The sequence below is a fragment of the Ambystoma mexicanum genome, chromosome 6p, assembly GCF_040938575.1.
Source record: "Ambystoma mexicanum isolate Mex_15411 chromosome 6p, UKY_AmexF1_1, whole genome shotgun sequence".
Lineage (NCBI taxonomy): Eukaryota > Metazoa > Chordata > Amphibia > Caudata > Ambystomatidae > Ambystoma > Ambystoma mexicanum.
The window spans coordinates 1,372,197,978-1,372,214,488 of record NC_090935.1 but is presented as its reverse complement, the minus strand read 5'-3'; positions in this window follow the sequence as shown (position 1 = coordinate 1,372,214,488).

The following is a 16,511-nucleotide window of genomic DNA, read 5'->3' as shown; positions in this document are numbered from 1 at the left end:
GATTCAGAGAAAAACAGGCACTGATTGAGAGAGCTGCAGGGAAGGAAGTGGAAAGTAAAGTGAGGCCTACGACCTCAGGGTACCCCATGGACTAAGGGATAGCTTGGATGGCCTAAGGAGAGACCAATCGATCTGCCATGTTTGGGGAATAAAACAAAGAATGTGGGTATTCCTAGAAAAAGTTTGACATGTGGAAGTAGAGGATGTCAGGGTTATGGGTGTTGCAAAGTGTACATAGGGGAGTTGTTGGAGAATAGCCATACAATGAAAGGGAGGTGTTCAGTTTCAAGGACAGGCAGAAACTCAGGAGTGCAGGTCATACAGATGCAGAGATGGATGCGGCAGAGCCTGGAGGAATGTGGTGGTAGAGTCGGAGTAGTCCCCGATTCAGTGAACAACACCAGTGAAGAGAGGAAGAGGGCATTGTGTGAAGCCTGTGGAAAGGAACTCACTGACTGAAAGTTGGCCCTATGGGAGCAGGCTGAGAAAGAAAGAAGGTTAGATTCTCCTCATAGTGCATTCAGTGGAAGATACCTGCAAGGAACACGTTTGAGGATCTTAATCTACGTGGTCCCATGACGGCAGTTAAAATGGGCTATGAATAAGTAGGTGGAGCAAGGTGGGATAAGGATGATGGTGGGTTGGATTGGTCCTGATTCAAGGAAGGTGTGCAGGAGAAAAGCAGGAGTAAGTGTAAGAAAGAATGGGTAGATCCTAAGATTTGGTGGAAAGCTTGGGATGCTTCAGTGAAATTGGAGTCAAGGAATAAAAGGTGATGGGGTAGTGTACCGAGTTGGCATTGGGAATAAAACCACTGGTGGAAGGTGAAGACAAGTGCAAGGTGTCCGTCAAGATGCTGATAAAAGGAGCTGCAGTCATGGAGAAAGATGTAGGTGGACCAGAGGAACCTCTGCGTGGGAAGAAGAGGGAGGATGTGAGAAGATACGGGCAAAAGACTGTAATTTGCCCAATATCGCAATGACAATACTGCTGAGGACGCATTTGCCAAAGGCGACTAAAGGGAAGACATGGGCAGGTGAATTTGTGGATATTTTTGAAATTGTTAAGAAATTGAGGTGTGATGTAAGGAAGGGTCTAAAGAGGAAGAGAGGGAGTTGGTGCAAAGGAGTTTGAAATTTTTCAAGTACACGCATGTCATCAAAAAATCAGGGCTTTGTTTTGTTAAATTATGATGAGGAATTTAGGTCTAGTTTGGGGGACGACCAATCAGTGGAGTGTGGTGAATTGGACTCTGTGTTTTCGCTATAATTGATGGCACAAATGTTGCCAGGATTCCAAACGGCAAGCAGCCTTCCCATCCCTCATGCAATGTTTCAATGTCGGCCCACCCAGCAAGAGTTTGGTAGACAAGGACGCTTTGAGACCGTGGTTGGTGGGCGCACCAAATGCATTGGACGGCACCAATTAGTGCAGAGTTACAGACAAGTGAAAGATAAAAAGGGGGTCAGGGTACCTGCAAATAGATGGTAGTTGTCAGAAGGTCCATACTCCAGTTAACACACAGAGATTGGGGAAGTGGCAGCAGTGGTCGAAGTGAGCGGGACCCGTCGGGAGCGGTGCACCTCTACTTTTTTAAATTTTGTTTTACAGCTCCTATACTTTTATTTTAAAAAGAAACCGTTCCGGAATGGTTTCGTTTTAAAATAAAAGTGTAGGAAGACGTTGCAGCTTGCACTTTCAGTGCACTGCATTGAACGTTCCCTTAAACAGCAGGCGCAAGAGTTTGGGGATTTGGATTGTGTGTGGGAGGGCGCATGGTGATGTGGTTTGTGGGGAGTGGGTACAGGCCAGCAGGGAACATAGCTCCACTACTTCTTTTTGTACATTTTGACCACTGAGTGGCAGTACAACTACCCGGACAGAGGAGGGACACCATTTGGATGGAGTAGGAGGTGGGTGGACAATTTAAAGTCCCTGAAAGATCATGGTGCAATAGTGAGGATTAAGTTGCCTAAAGAAGCATAAGTAGGGTGAGATACATGCTCCACCCGTAAGATTTCTTTTCTGAATCTGATGCTGTCACCTATCGGGATAGTGCCCAAAAAGGAGAAGGGAGGGTTTTCCAGTTATATACTCTAGCGTGGATGTTGCCTTCAGTCTGCTGCAAAAATGTGGACGTGGTGCTGAAATGGTGAAAAGCAACAACAAGTTGGCCTTTCGTCTGTTACTGGTTCACCGCATGATTTTCAGTTGTTAGGTATTCAGTTTGAGGGCTCTATGCACATGGGTTGTTTTTGAAATGCATGTATTCAAATACTTCAGCATGTTTCTACAGTGGGCATTCACAAGGTGGATTGGTTGAGGTCAGATGATCCATTATTTGGTCAATGTCCTGATGACTGGTGTTGGGATGCAAATGCAACTCCCCAGGCAGGTGAAGAGACTTAAACTGCATAAAACATAATAGCAGGCGGCCTAGTGCTAGCAGTTGTTGTTGGGCAAGGCAGAATGAGCATTTATTCATCTGTAGTTAGCTTTGACACATATTAGAACCACCATATAGCCACACAGAAAGAGGGACAATGTTGCGGATGCAGAGGTTAAAGATAGGGTGATGGATTGTTACATTTAGCTGTAGTATACAGTGTTATGTTTTAAGGGATGTGCAAGTAGGTAGTTGACATAGGTAGGTGTGTGAGAGGGAGCCAGAGAAGTGTTGTGGTAATGGCGAGGTCCAGGGTCTACGGTAGCAAGAGTTCTACCATGTTGGAATTTAGGGCATGTTACTGGATGTGTTTTTGAAAGTGAGAAGAAGCTCAATGTGGAGCTGTGGTTCTGTCCAGTTAGCCCTGAGATAAAATCCCCTTTCCTTCCCCCAGAGAGAAGTTATGATGCCAAGGTCAAAGACAGCCACGCTGTGCTGATAACAGTTAATTGAGTCGAGTTGCAGAGCTCGAAGGAGCTGGAAAAGGAATGTTGGTTCCAGAGAGGAAGGATAGGGATGCGCCTTTTGAAGGTTGAATTATTAGGAGCAGGGCATGGGTTTCTGTGATGCCGAGATGTCTGGTGATGATTTAGAGCACTATTCTTACCCAAATAGTGGTCATCCTATTTGAACTGCAGGCACCTCTAGGGATCCATAAATTCACAACATTCAAACCTAAAAGTGGCGACTTGATCACGTCATTCATGGGCACCTCGGTTCCCAGAGAGATAAGGGGGGACATGTGCAAGGGCTGTATTTTGATTTTGGATGGGAGGAGCAGAAGTGATGCCAACAAATGTATCTGTCTGTGCGTGCCACACTGTCTGCTATAATGAGGCGGTCCATTGTATTATCAAAGCAGAGTTGACCTTGCTATCCACACTTTGATCAGGCTCCGACAGAGGGGCACATATAATGTGATGGTCAAGAATATTTACTCGTTAAAGAAATGTATTATGGTAACAATGTACCTGGTAGTCTATCAGCTCCTAAGTTTTACAATTATGATGTAGCAGGTCACGTGTTTTAGAAAATCTGTGACCCATAGGGTAGTGGACTATCGGAGATAATTAGAATTTTATATAGGTGTTAGGCAATGGGGAGTGCTGGATCATGTTGTTATCTTTATTATGCATAGTTTTGTTAATTTGCGGTTTTCCACTATAAAAGATGTAACCCTGTTGGGTGGGGTGAACTCCATGTTAGTTTGGTTCTACCGGACAGTCTGTTACTCTTTGCATGTAATACAATTTTGTTTTACTTGAAAACGGTGCATTGATTATTTGGCCTATTTGGGATTGTTTTTATCGTTCGTTTTTGGGTCATTCACCTGACACTGACAGGGGGAAAGGAACAGAGAGAGTGTGCTAGCTTACTGAGTTGGGAGAGGACAGACAAAAGAGTTACCTTTGTGGGAGACGGGAGCACGGTCAGCATTATAAACAGGCCATCAAGCAAGCACAAATGGGTTTTAAAGTTGTTGAGGAGAATCGTGTCTTTGTTTGAAGTGGGATATTGTTTTCTAAGCAAGCATATTCAGAGTGTGAATAATTGCATTGATCTGTTCACAGTGGACGAGATTCCACAGGCTCACTCCGGCTGCGGACTTGTGGCAGACACTGCTGTCAGTGGAATCGTGGGACCAGGGCAGGCAAATGTACTGGATATGATTGAAGGATCCTAAGCAGAATACACACTGGTTATGTACTGAGCTGCTTCGGTGGAATTTCAGGACAGTGGGGCGAGAGTTGAGGTGGGTCATGAGGTGTGCGGGTTGTGGAGACAGTATGCAGTAAGATTTATACTGCCCTTCATCGAAAAAGGGCTGTCTCCATGAATGCACAGGCCTCCAATACCCACCAGTCCCAATCCTAAATTATAGCACCCCAATGCCCTGGCTTTAGGACCCGTGAATTCCAGCATACCAGATAACCCCAGACCACTGGCATAAACCTGTTGGACCCCCGATCGATCAGAAAGATCAGAAAGCGGGGGACTCCTGCCTTCACTACTAGGTCATATGATCTGTGCTGCGAGGTGCAGGGAGGGATGAAATTATAGCCCAGAACGATGGTGGGAGACCTTGGAGGTATTCTGGCCTGTCTGGGAGCGAGTGAAGTATGTGAGTTAATATGACCTCAGCTTTCCCTCTGGGCCCCTGTCTGTTCGTTCCAGGTGCAATGTTACATAACAATAGATGTGTATTTCTTTGCAATATGATTGTTATTTGGCCGTCTGCTGATCATTAACGACTGCAACATCGCCCACGTGGAGGAAGATGGACGGACGGACGGACGGGGCTGGGACCAATGGTCTGGTATCCCCTACGGAGCAGGTGACCTCTGTGTGGGGCCTCACCAACCAGCAGTGTGGGTTTGTACTGTATGTAATGACATCACTAATTACGATGTGTATCGTTATAATGTACTGCTCATGCAGATTTTGCCAGAACATTCCGTGGCAGCAGTTTTGTGTTGGGACTTTTTCCCTTTTTTGTGGGGATAAAACTTGTTAACCGTGCAAGAGGTGTGTTTGGCCTTTTTCCCTAGTGGGTTGTATTTTTTCTGTTGTGAGCGTCTGGGGGGCTCTCCTACAGGATCCATCACAGTTTGGGATGCACTTGCTCTGATTGGGGCGGCGTCAGAGAGTGCCAGGCTGGGCATGCCAGGGGTGAAGTTGAAGAAGTACAATTTTGCTAATTGTATAAGCCCCTAACAAATGAACAATAAACAAATAAAAAATAAATAAGATGCTGTCCAGATGGAGATCAGATAAGTATCAGGGATATGTTCAGTGGGTGAGCTTGCCCCCCAGTGGCTCTTTCAGAGCCAGACCAGGGCATTTGGCAGTGAGATGCCTCTCCCGAATGGCAATGGTGTCCAACTGGCAGGACAATGAGAGTGCAGAGCACAGTGTTCCTGCTCAGCGCCATCATTGTCCTGGCAAACAGCATTACAATGGGAGCCATTAGACATTGATGGGAGGGACTGGAGACTATTAGCAGGGACTTTTGTCCCTTCAGGAATGTGAATGGGTAATCAGAAGTTAGAAGGGTGCATAATGCTGCATGCTTTATGAAATAATGACTATGGGCACGATGCACGGAAAAGTGTGCATAATACCTTCAAAGAGCGCCCATCGGGAAATGAGACTGTGCGAGCCTGTGCACAGAAAAAAATGCATGACCCGCGTATTCATGGAATTATTGGCGCAAAGTAACTGTATACGCAAGTCGCAGCCGGAACGCCCCCGACACGCTCCCACGCAAAGGCAAAACAGCCAGAAAAAAAATACATTTGCGTGCTTCCCAGACGCACATAAATGCACCCAGTAAACAGTGCGTGGGGTCCCTCGCAATTGGCCCGAACCTCGGGGACCCTGCGCTTAGTTCCACGCAACTGTCATCGGCAGCCCAACAACATGCGTAAGGTTTATCGTAACTCGGTTAGCACTCAGGAAACTCTGCGTGCGAACACCCTGCACCCCGCTATGCTGCGTGCATTCACCACTAACTACGATCGAGGCTCTGTCTGCGTGCACACACCCGTAAATCTGACATGCAAACTCACCTCCAAAGTTGCAAACCCTCCACAAATGTGCACAACCTTTGTCGTGCGCATTTGTGGTCGTGCTATGGACTGTCTGCAGCCGTCCCTCATAACCCCCACTTTTTCCCTTGTTCTTCCTAATTTTTTGAGTTCCACTGCCTACTCCGCCCTCTGCGCAGGCCTCACCCACGCTCTGCATGGGGTCTCATGTAAAAGGTGCTTGACCGCTTGTAGGGACGTGCCGAGCCTGTGCCAACTCCACACAAGTCCCACGCATTTGGTTCCATGAATCGACGAGCAGTGTTATGCATGCAGTTTGACGCTCAAGTTCCCGATTTTACACACAAATAACTGCAAGAATCAGGCCATATAGCTTTAACACCCAAGGGGATTTGTTAGGCTCACATCAATCTGCATGATGTTATTATGACTTTGCATGCAGAGTGGGGAGAATAAAACTAAACAAAAAGAAGATACCTTGGCTTCAAAGCCAGCGGTGTGGGCTGCACTCCCATGTACCACGTTGCTGTTTAAAATGTTCTTAATAGTTTTCTGAAAGTATATATATATATATTCTCAAAGTTTTCAAAACATATATAATTCTTAATATTCTTTGATCATGAATATTCAAAGTGCAATTCATAATTGGCAAATGTATATCTAGGACAATGCATTTCGGACACTGTATGTCCTTCTTCAGGGCCAGTATTATTTTTTAACTAGATCTAATACATTAACAGTAGTCAATCCATTTGTATAATCCACATAAATATCATCAAATCAGGATACAATATGGTAAATCCATTTGCATATACATCATCCACGTGATCATCATCCAAGCAGTGTATATAGTAGTTAAGTATGCATGAGAACCGAAGATATAGCAAGTATGAAGACATAAAAGGTAAAAAGCCACTTCCAATTGTATAACGTTGTTAAATTGCCAATACGTACTTTGCACAATTTGATTTTAGTACAGGGCCAGAAAAGAGAGAAAGAAATAAAAACATTATTATTTTGTCAACCTAATCTTATTCTTAAGCATGGTATGATCATCTAATTTATGTCACACTAACCTTATGATACTTGTAACTGTGGATAAAGTCTGTAAGAAATATAGAAGTTTGCGGGTGGTATGCTATCTGACGGTTGACCATTTTGTAATGTCTAATATGTATGCTTCATTACCTAGAAGTCAACGTGGCCGTAGATTCGTGTGTTAAAGCTGCAGTAGCAAGTTGTTGGCGTTCCTCCTGTCGCGCAGCGCAACATAGGTGCTTGCCGTGTTAGATATAAGAATATGGCGATTTGGTTAACTCTGGTTTAATTGTAGGTGTATGCCACTTGTATGCATGGAAACACTGAGAAGCTTACATTAATGACTGTTTGACTCAGTGTCCTCGTGGTGGCTCACAAGTGCCAGGGGAAGCTACCAGGTAAGCGGCACAATTTGAACATTCTACACAAGTATGATCGACAAATCAATCCTTTTTTTATATTCAGCACAGCGAGCCTACTACCTCCCGCTCTCGCTTTTCCAAGTGTTAGAAGACGCGTTCGAGGTAAGCGTCAATGTTCGAGCACTCGAAATGCGACCTACAATTAACTCAGAATTAAACAAATCACCCTATTCTTATATCTAGCATGGCGAGCACTTATGACTGAGATGTGCTGTGATGTATAAATAATGAGGTTGGTTAGATCCATCTGAAAATGAGGTTATATTGTTTGTTTCATAGTGCTGAAGATGACATCATCCACTTGATATTTCAATGGGTGAGGCAGCATGTCAGTCCCACCTATCATCCTGAAGAAGGTCGGCCCAATAGAGGGCAACATCAGAAGCCCATAAAACCGACCGAAACACGTGTCTACAAGTTGACAATCTGTTATTGCTGTTTAACAGATAGGCACATTAATAATCAAGAAGGGTGTGAAGGAATAGTTGAATCCATTGTTTACATAAAGGGTTTTATAGAGTTGATAACCCAAGTAAATAAACAACATGTGGGTGCTATGTGATACTGAGAGAATGTGAATGTATGGTGGATTGAATTGTGGGATGTTAGACTGGGTTTTCTATTAGGAATGCATTTTTTTTTAGAGGTAACAGTATGATGCTATTTTGTAATAAAATCAATTTTTTAGTGTAAGATTTGTGCAATAAGCCTCTTTTCAACCTCACAGCTACTGTCCAATTTTGTTTGTGTTCCTTTCACAGATGGAAATATCCATTTGCATACCGGTCTTTGTCCCACCCACATGGGCAGTCCAGCACCAAAATGCTATGGCAATTCACCTCTTAACAAGAGTACCAACCACAACCCCATACATGTGTTTCAGCCTTGTTGGGCATCATCAGTGAGGTGGAGGTGCGCCTCTCTGAGCACAGTGAGCAAAGGGTCCATGTCTAGATGACCCTGGGAAACTTAGGCTGACTAGACCTAAGGCCCTTGAAATAATCAAACTGTAGTCATAGAAAAGTATACTTAGATGTCTCCCTTAACCAACCCCAACCCTTGATAGGTTTTCTCAGTAATGCCACATAGTATGACGTCACTCTGATGCATTATCACTATAAGAATTGTAATTTTTGTGGAGATCATTGAGAGAGTGAGTGTACGTCCGCTGATGTTCGTTGTAACCTCCCTGTTTTAGATACTTGTTAATAGAACAGTACTTTACCATCTTCCTAGGTTGTTTCCATTATTTGGATTCAGAAATACTCTGGTGTTATCCCATCCATTACATTTGCACGTTCCTAACGGGCCTTAAACCCAACAATCGAAAGCGAAGCACCGGCCAAAGGACTACAAATTGTGGGCCATGAATTTGTATCTTGGAATTGTGAAACCCAACACACTATGACTTAGCCATATGCTATATCATTGGATTTTTCAGCTATCAGTGGCTGTTACGTGGCCTGCGCAAGCTATTGCAACACAAACCGCCTCTAACTCGTTCTAGCTTCCGCCCTAACACCACAACACATCTCAACATAAAAATCCAGCATTGGAAAAAGCAATGAAACAACCCAGGTATACCCAATGGAACGCATACCACCGCAAGACTCTTGAATCTAAACTACATTTCCCTAATCAGCACACACCAGAGGTACACAAACAAACCCTTCAAATGATGCTTAAACACCACTATGCCAGACATCACAGACAACCATACAAACTGTATACATTACTAACTTGAAGTGCACATTTACAACTTCACACAGCTCACAACATTTCTAAAACTTAAACACCACACAGAGCCCTACCCTTTCAAATCTTCACACATCAACGTTGCAATATAGGGGGGTGATCAAGAGCTTGCCACCTTAATGGCTGCTGCTCTTTGAGCTCTCTTGAGGTGCCCTCCGTGGGAGAGGCTGCTACCCAATACCACCCAGCGAGAGAAAGTTGTGCTGATTGATTCTGTGCCTTAATGCCCCCGGGCTCCTTCAGCGTGAGTTTTTATGCTGATCTGAGGCCCAGGAGTACCCGTTCTCAGGGTCCTGCTGAGAGAGCAGAGCAGCGGCCTGTGCACTGGACCGCGAGGCAATGCGACTGGGAGCCACTGGGAACTGGGGCTGCTGGCCTCTGAAGTCGCTGGGTGGAAGAGGCACAGCGGACGGGTGGGTGGCCTGTCTGTAAGCCATAGGAGGCAGCTGGTGAACTCCTGTGGGTGCCCGCATGTCCCAGCCTCCGGAAGATCTTGCTATGGCATGGGAGCAGTGCATGGAGGGGGCTAAGGAGTGGGAGGCGGCCCGTTCCTGCTGCTGAGCTGAAGCCGGTGAAGCTGCCTGCTCTGGGGCCTGCAGTCTGTAGGGCTGCTTCTTTTTATATGGCTGTGGGTAAGGCATGTGGCAAGCCCTTATAGGGGCTTTTTTTTGGCTGAATGAGAGGACCGTTTGTCCCCTAGTCTTGTGACTGCCTTATCCTGGGCCCAGAGTGCCAGAGAGGTGAACTGAGTGCTGTTGCTCGAGGCTGGCAGTCCTCTGGGATATTGTGGTGTGGACAAACTGTGGCCTGTGGTGCTAGGTGCGACTCCTTTGCTGGCTGAACTTCTGTTTCTGCCATTTTTTACCATCATCGCTAGTGGGACTTCAGAACCAGCATAACGTGGGGCCTTGTGTGATCATCTCTCTGGCCACTTTCTGGCTGTGTCGTGGCCTGTGGCAGACAGTATTGGAGGATGTCTTCTCCTCTGCTTCTCCCCACGACTGGGCCTGGCTACAGTGGGTCCTTTTCACGGCTAAGGGGAATAAGAGACAGTCTTGTTTATTGTTCACACATAAGGAGGGTCTGACCACAAGTAAGGAGAACATGTCCTCACCCTGGGCAGTCACTACAGGGGGAGAACAAATGAGCATTGGCGCACAGGGCTTCAGTGTGAGTGGAGGCAACCTCGCACCAGATTTGGGAATAGTTCTGGTGGAGATGAGGAGTGGGTTTGCTTCTATCCATAGCAAGCTGGATGGGATGGCGTACATGGTCGACTGCATGCAGGAGAGAATAGAAAAGGAAAGTAGACTCATATCTGAGGCTGAGCAGAGGGTGTTAGTGCTTGAAGATACTGGTGTGAAGGTGACTCAGGCGATCTGTACATTGCAGTAGGAGGTCAAGAAAATTAAGGAGAAGAATGAGGGTCTGGAAGCGAGCTCCACAGGAACAATATACAAGTGGTCGGGATCCCGGAATCAGTGCCGCTGCAAAATATGGAGGTTTTTCTGGAGGAGCTCAACACGGAGGTGCTATGGGGCACGCCTATGTCATCCCATTTCCTGGTGGAAAGGGCCCAGCAAGTGTCACTGCAGGCACGCAAACTGGGACAGAACACGCACCCGGTCACAGCGTGCTTATTGAATTAGAGATCGTGACATGATTTTACGCAGAGCCCACGATCTTAGAGATCTTCAATATAAGGAAGCTAAAATCTCATGTTACCCTGATTTTACTCAATCTGTTCAGAGAGCTTGCCTCTCCTCTAAGCGATCTCTCCGTGAGCGTGGCCTGCAATTTGCTGAGTGGTCTACGATAATAAAACTCACTTCTTCACCGATCCTGTGGCGGTGCAGGACTTCCTGAACTCCTTGTCGAAGGGGTGACGATTCTTTCAGGGTGAACGCTGTGCTGCTGGCCTGGGAGGATTTGACATGCTGCTGGAGCCTTGGCTTCTAAGTGCTACACATCCCCGGCTCTGTTTTATTCTATTTTATTGTTGTGATTTGCAGGGGGACATCTGTTGACAGTGATTGAAAGGTTTTTGCTTAGGGTAGTTTGTGTCATGTATGTAACAGTACAGCCCAGCTACTGCATCCTTTGATATATGTGGCCTCCCCCACTTGAAGGCTTGTCACGGGGAAGGCTGGGGTGGTCGTTGAGTCCGACGTCGCTGTGCAGTTGCCCTAGTTGTTTCTTGTTCGTTATGCAAGGATGGGGGGAGGTGCCTCACTGTGAGTGGGGTTGGGCAGTGTGGGTGGGGGGTTATGAGGGGTTGGGGTTGGGGGAGGTGGGAGTTATGGATTCTGGGGATTTCAAGAAAAAAGTTTCACATTGCATAGTATGCTGCGAGAGGTGCAGAGTCCTATTTTTGGGTCACACCTCGCCGGGGAAGGTACTTACAGATTGTCCGGATGGTGACTAAAGACCAGATTTTGGAGTCATGCTCCCTCCTTAGTTGGAATGTGCGGGGGCTGAACAGTCATGTTCAGATTTTGGCATATGTGGAGCGTCACGTGGCTAAAATGATTTTCTTTCAGGAAGCACATTTGCTTGAGCAGATGAAAGATGTGTTTGCTAAGGTCTGGGCTGACAATCGGTTTTACACCTCTTGCTCTTCGTATTCACGAGGGGTTTCCATCATCATCCATAGGTTCCACCCACTGCACCATGGAATTGACATTGACGGGGGAGATATGTTATTGTTTCGGTGACTATGGCTCATCGGTTCGTCACCTTTGTTAATGTATATGGTCCAAATATTGATGATCCCGGCTTCTATGACTCCTTGTGGGTTAGGTGTTTGCCATTTTTGCATACTCAATTGAGAGTTGCAGACGATTTCAACACGACACTGCATGCAGTGTGGGATAGATCCACTCCGGATACGAGACGGTTGTCAGTGGCTAAAGCCATACATGCAGGGATGGGGGATCTGGGACTGTTAGATCTTTGGAGAACATTACACCCTGATGGGACTTTTCTTTCAATTCCTCCGTTCACAACATGCAGTCCTGCAGAGATTATAATTATATACTACGTTGGGATCAGACCTCGTTCGCAATACGAGTGGCTGCTCTGTGCTTCCGAGGACGCTGCCTGACCACTCCCCGATCTTGTGGCAGTTTCGGATTGGAGAACCTTGTTATTACTAGATCCCTCTGGGTCTTTAAGGGCAATGCTCTGTTGGATGTTGTGTATCGGAGTGAGGTATTGGACGTGATAACATCGTTCTTTGCTACTAATATAGGGTTGGTGGCCTCGACTGGGATTCTCTGGTAGACCTTCAAAGTCTACCTGAGGGGGCATTGTATCTCTTTGGAAAATGGGCTGCTGAAGGATCAAGGCAATTTGGGGGCGTCTGGTGGGTCTGGAGGCTGAGTTAAAATCTCTACAGTCTGTAGATGTGGATCAGCCCACTGGCAGAAATGTGGTGGCCATCAGAGTGGCCCATGATCAATTCATGGACGATGCAGACAGGGAGGTGCGGTTTCTGGAAGATCCTCTATTGGCTCGACGATATGCTGAGGATGGGAGGCCAGGCAGATTCCTGGCTAGGGTGGTGACGGGTGACAGGGGTCAGACCGACATCCTGGCGATAAGAAGGAGGGATGGCATAATTGTCTTAGAGCCGGCCTTGATTCTTGTGGAATTTCAGTCATTTTACGTGAGTTACATTAAGCCAGGGGGCGGGCGGGCTAGGAGAACAGACAGCTTTTTGGTGGAGAGGCTGTGTTGGCAGAACTTGACGCCCAGGCTAAGGACAGACTGGAGGCCCCCATTAGTGTTAATGATATGTTAGGTTATTTTATGTTATGTTGATTTCTGCCACACACTGAAAGCCATTAAGGATCTACCTGCCTCTAAGGCTCTGGGCTCCAATGGGATTACCTCAGAGTTTTTGAAGGAATATGGTCCCAGGGTTTCTGACTGTTTACTTCAGGTGTGGCAGGAAGTGTTGCAGTCAGGTTCTCTACACCCTAGATTGCCTAAGAGTATTATTTCCTTGATATTAAAACCTGGCCAGGACCCTATGGATTGCGCCTCCTATCAGTCAATATCCCATATTAATATGGATACGAAAATATTTTCTAAAATGTTGGCACAAAGACTGCTTCCCTTCCTCCCCTACATAGTGCATTTGGACCAATCAGGCTTTATTCCGGGTTGCTCTATGGTGCTTAACTTGCAGAGATGTTTTACTCTGTTGGCACAGATGGACCCTTCTGTGCAGGCGATTGGGGCGCTCTTCGATATGGAGAAGGAGTTTGACTCTGTTCCATGGGACTATTTGTCCATGGTTCTGAGGAGGGTGGGTTTTCCGGCATACTACATACAATGTGTTAATGTTCTCTATTCAGGGGTGACCGCTCGGATAGGTCTTTTTGGAAGGCACACAACATCCTTTGAGTTGGGATGAGGGGCACGTCAGGGGTGTCCACTCTCGTACCTCTTGCCATGGAACCACTTGCGGTTGAATTGAGGGCATTACAGAGACACTGCAGTCTTGCACTGGGTGGGACTAGGGAACTGGTATCACTTTATGCAGATGACGTCATTCTTTATTTCAAGGTCCCGGAGTGCAATTTACAACCACTCGCGCGGGAAATTGAAGCGTTTGGTAGTGTGTCAGGGCTGTGAGTGAATTGGTCTAAGACAATCCTATTGCCCTTAAATGAGAGTATTAGGCATCCTGTGGTGGCTGAGCGGTTCTGATGGGAACAATCTATTACAAAGTACCTGGGCGTGACAGCAGTAACTGGGCTCAGTTATTACAAGCCAATCATTGGGCTTATTTGGAGTTGCTCTGAGGTAGGATTGACCGCTGGATTTATCTTATGGGTAGAGTGGCGATCATGAAAATGGTGGTCCTTCCAAATGTATTGTATTTGTTTCTCAACGTCCGTGTGTGGCCTGGTTCCCACTATTATTGAGAGCTGAAAACATGGTTGATTAAGTTGGTGTGGGTCCCGAAGGCACCTAGAATTAAATGGGAGACACTCACAGGGTTGTGGGAACAGGGGGGCTGAATGTGCCTGATATGGGCGTGTACTATCTAGTGGCGCACGTGTCCTTAGCTTAATATTGGATGCCAGGCTCCCAGCTTTTCCCACACATGCAGATTGAGAAGAGGTCGGCCTATCCATATTCTTGCAGAGCTCCCTGACATCTAGGTGGATTAATGACCGGTGGTCTTTTGATCCAGCACCCTGTACAGTTCATGCCTGAAGGAAACTATGTCAGAGAATGGGGGAGCAGAGTCTGTATACTCCGGAACTTATAGTTTGGGACGTTCAGTGCATGGCCCTGATGTTTGATAGCATGATTAAGAGAGTGTGGTCGCGGTTGGGGGTCAACCATATGTTTGATTTCTACATTGAGGGGTGCTTTGTCTCTTGAGACCAGGTCCAGGCTAAGTTGGGGGGTGGAGGGTGTTTGGATTGGCGTTTCAATATTTCTTCATTTGTGAGACTTTTAGGGCCTGTCACCTTGCTTCCCGTCTGAACCTCAGGAATTTGCTTTGTTGAAATATCTTCATTTCACAATTTACCATATGATGCTAAATCAGCCCCAAGGGAAGATTTATCATGTAGATCAGCGTGGGCTGAGGATATGGAAGACGAACTTGGAGATAACCTGTGACATTATCTGTGCTCATATAACAGGCGTGTGGCGATTAGCTCCAGGTTCAACCTTATACAATTTGACATGTTCCACCAGGCCTATCTGTCTCCAAAGGTCCAGCAGAAATGTGATAACTCTAATGATGGGAGCTGTCCCAAACGCAAAAGTGATAATGCGGGATTCGTGCATGTCATGTGGGAGTGCCCCTCTCTAGCCGGTTTCTGGAGATGGGTTATTGATATGCTCTATCACGCGGTGCCTCAAACTATGCGCTGCTGTCTGTTTGGGTAGCTTCCGGGGACCGCTAAGGAGTGAGGAAATGACTCTCTATATGCATGCTCTCGGCGGAGCTATGCGTTTTAATGCAGTGGTCTTGCCCTGTGGTTCCGACCGTAGCCAAGGGTTCACGGGATTTGCCTTGGTGCTGAGATATGGAACTGGAGTATCGTAGACTGTTGCCAGTAACTTGCAGGCCTAGTGATGTGTGGGACCTGGTTCAAGCATGTTAACAAGCTTGGGAAGCAGAGGGGAATGCTGAGGTTGATGACGGGTGGTGGACTAAGACTGATATGGCAGCTGGGTACTGTCTTCCGGCAGGGTTAGTGGGACGGGGGTTGTCGAGCTCAGTTGCCTGATATGTTCCCACGATACACTTGTTTGTACCATGTGGGTGAGTGTGATTGAAACACCAATCCCTGTGGGCTGGTTGTAGCTCGAGAACATTTTGTTACAGGGCTTGTTTTGACCCCCTGGAGTGGTGGGCATTCACTGCATGTCATAATCTCGATGTATGTCATTTACGCTGGTTTTATTTTTCTTGTTTGCGCACTTCTCTGATTTGATGTGCTCTTCGCTGGTGGTATGTAATGTGAATCTGCTTATAAATTAACTTTTTCTTTAAAAAACATTGCAACATAGCACCCTTGTCCGGTTCACTCAATTTCTACGTTAGCCCCCTCCAGCCACCTGCTGCTCTTTGAGATCTGGACGCACCAAGGAACCCTAAAAATGGCTGAAGTTTTCCTATACAAGACCCAATAACACTCTAAAATGTAGGCAATTGACTACATACCTTTTGAGTTCTAATTGGTACAAATACCGAAATGTACAATAATACTGTCTTATTGAGCTTACTTGCAAAGCACACAAATGACATAGTAAAGCAAACTGACAATATATATATAAATCCTTATAGAAACATGTTAAATAAAAGGTAACTATGCAGCTTTATTTTCCACATCTTGAATGGAAGATTGTAAGGGCCAAATTCATGGAACGTTTATCGCGGCGCAAAATGAATTTACACTGCCAACACATGTTGAACCCGCCCTAATTCACAGAATGGTGCAAAGTGTATTTTTGCAGACTAAAGTCACTTTGCACTGCAAAAGTACTTTTCACACCGCGCTGAATTGGCCTAATAAAAAAAAGTACTAGGTAGCTTGGACTTAGTGCTTTTTTTGTGAATTAGGTCAATTAAGCGAGGTGCAAAGAGTACTTTTGCAGTGCAAAGTGACTGTGCTCTGCAAAAATACACTTTGCATCGGTCTGTGAATTAGGCCCGGTTCATCAGGTTTGTTGGCAGTGCAAAGTCACTTTTCACCTCGCTAAACGCGCCACGATTTAGGCCTTAAGTCTCAAAAAGCAAAGAAATGTGAGCCTGAGAAAGCACCTCTG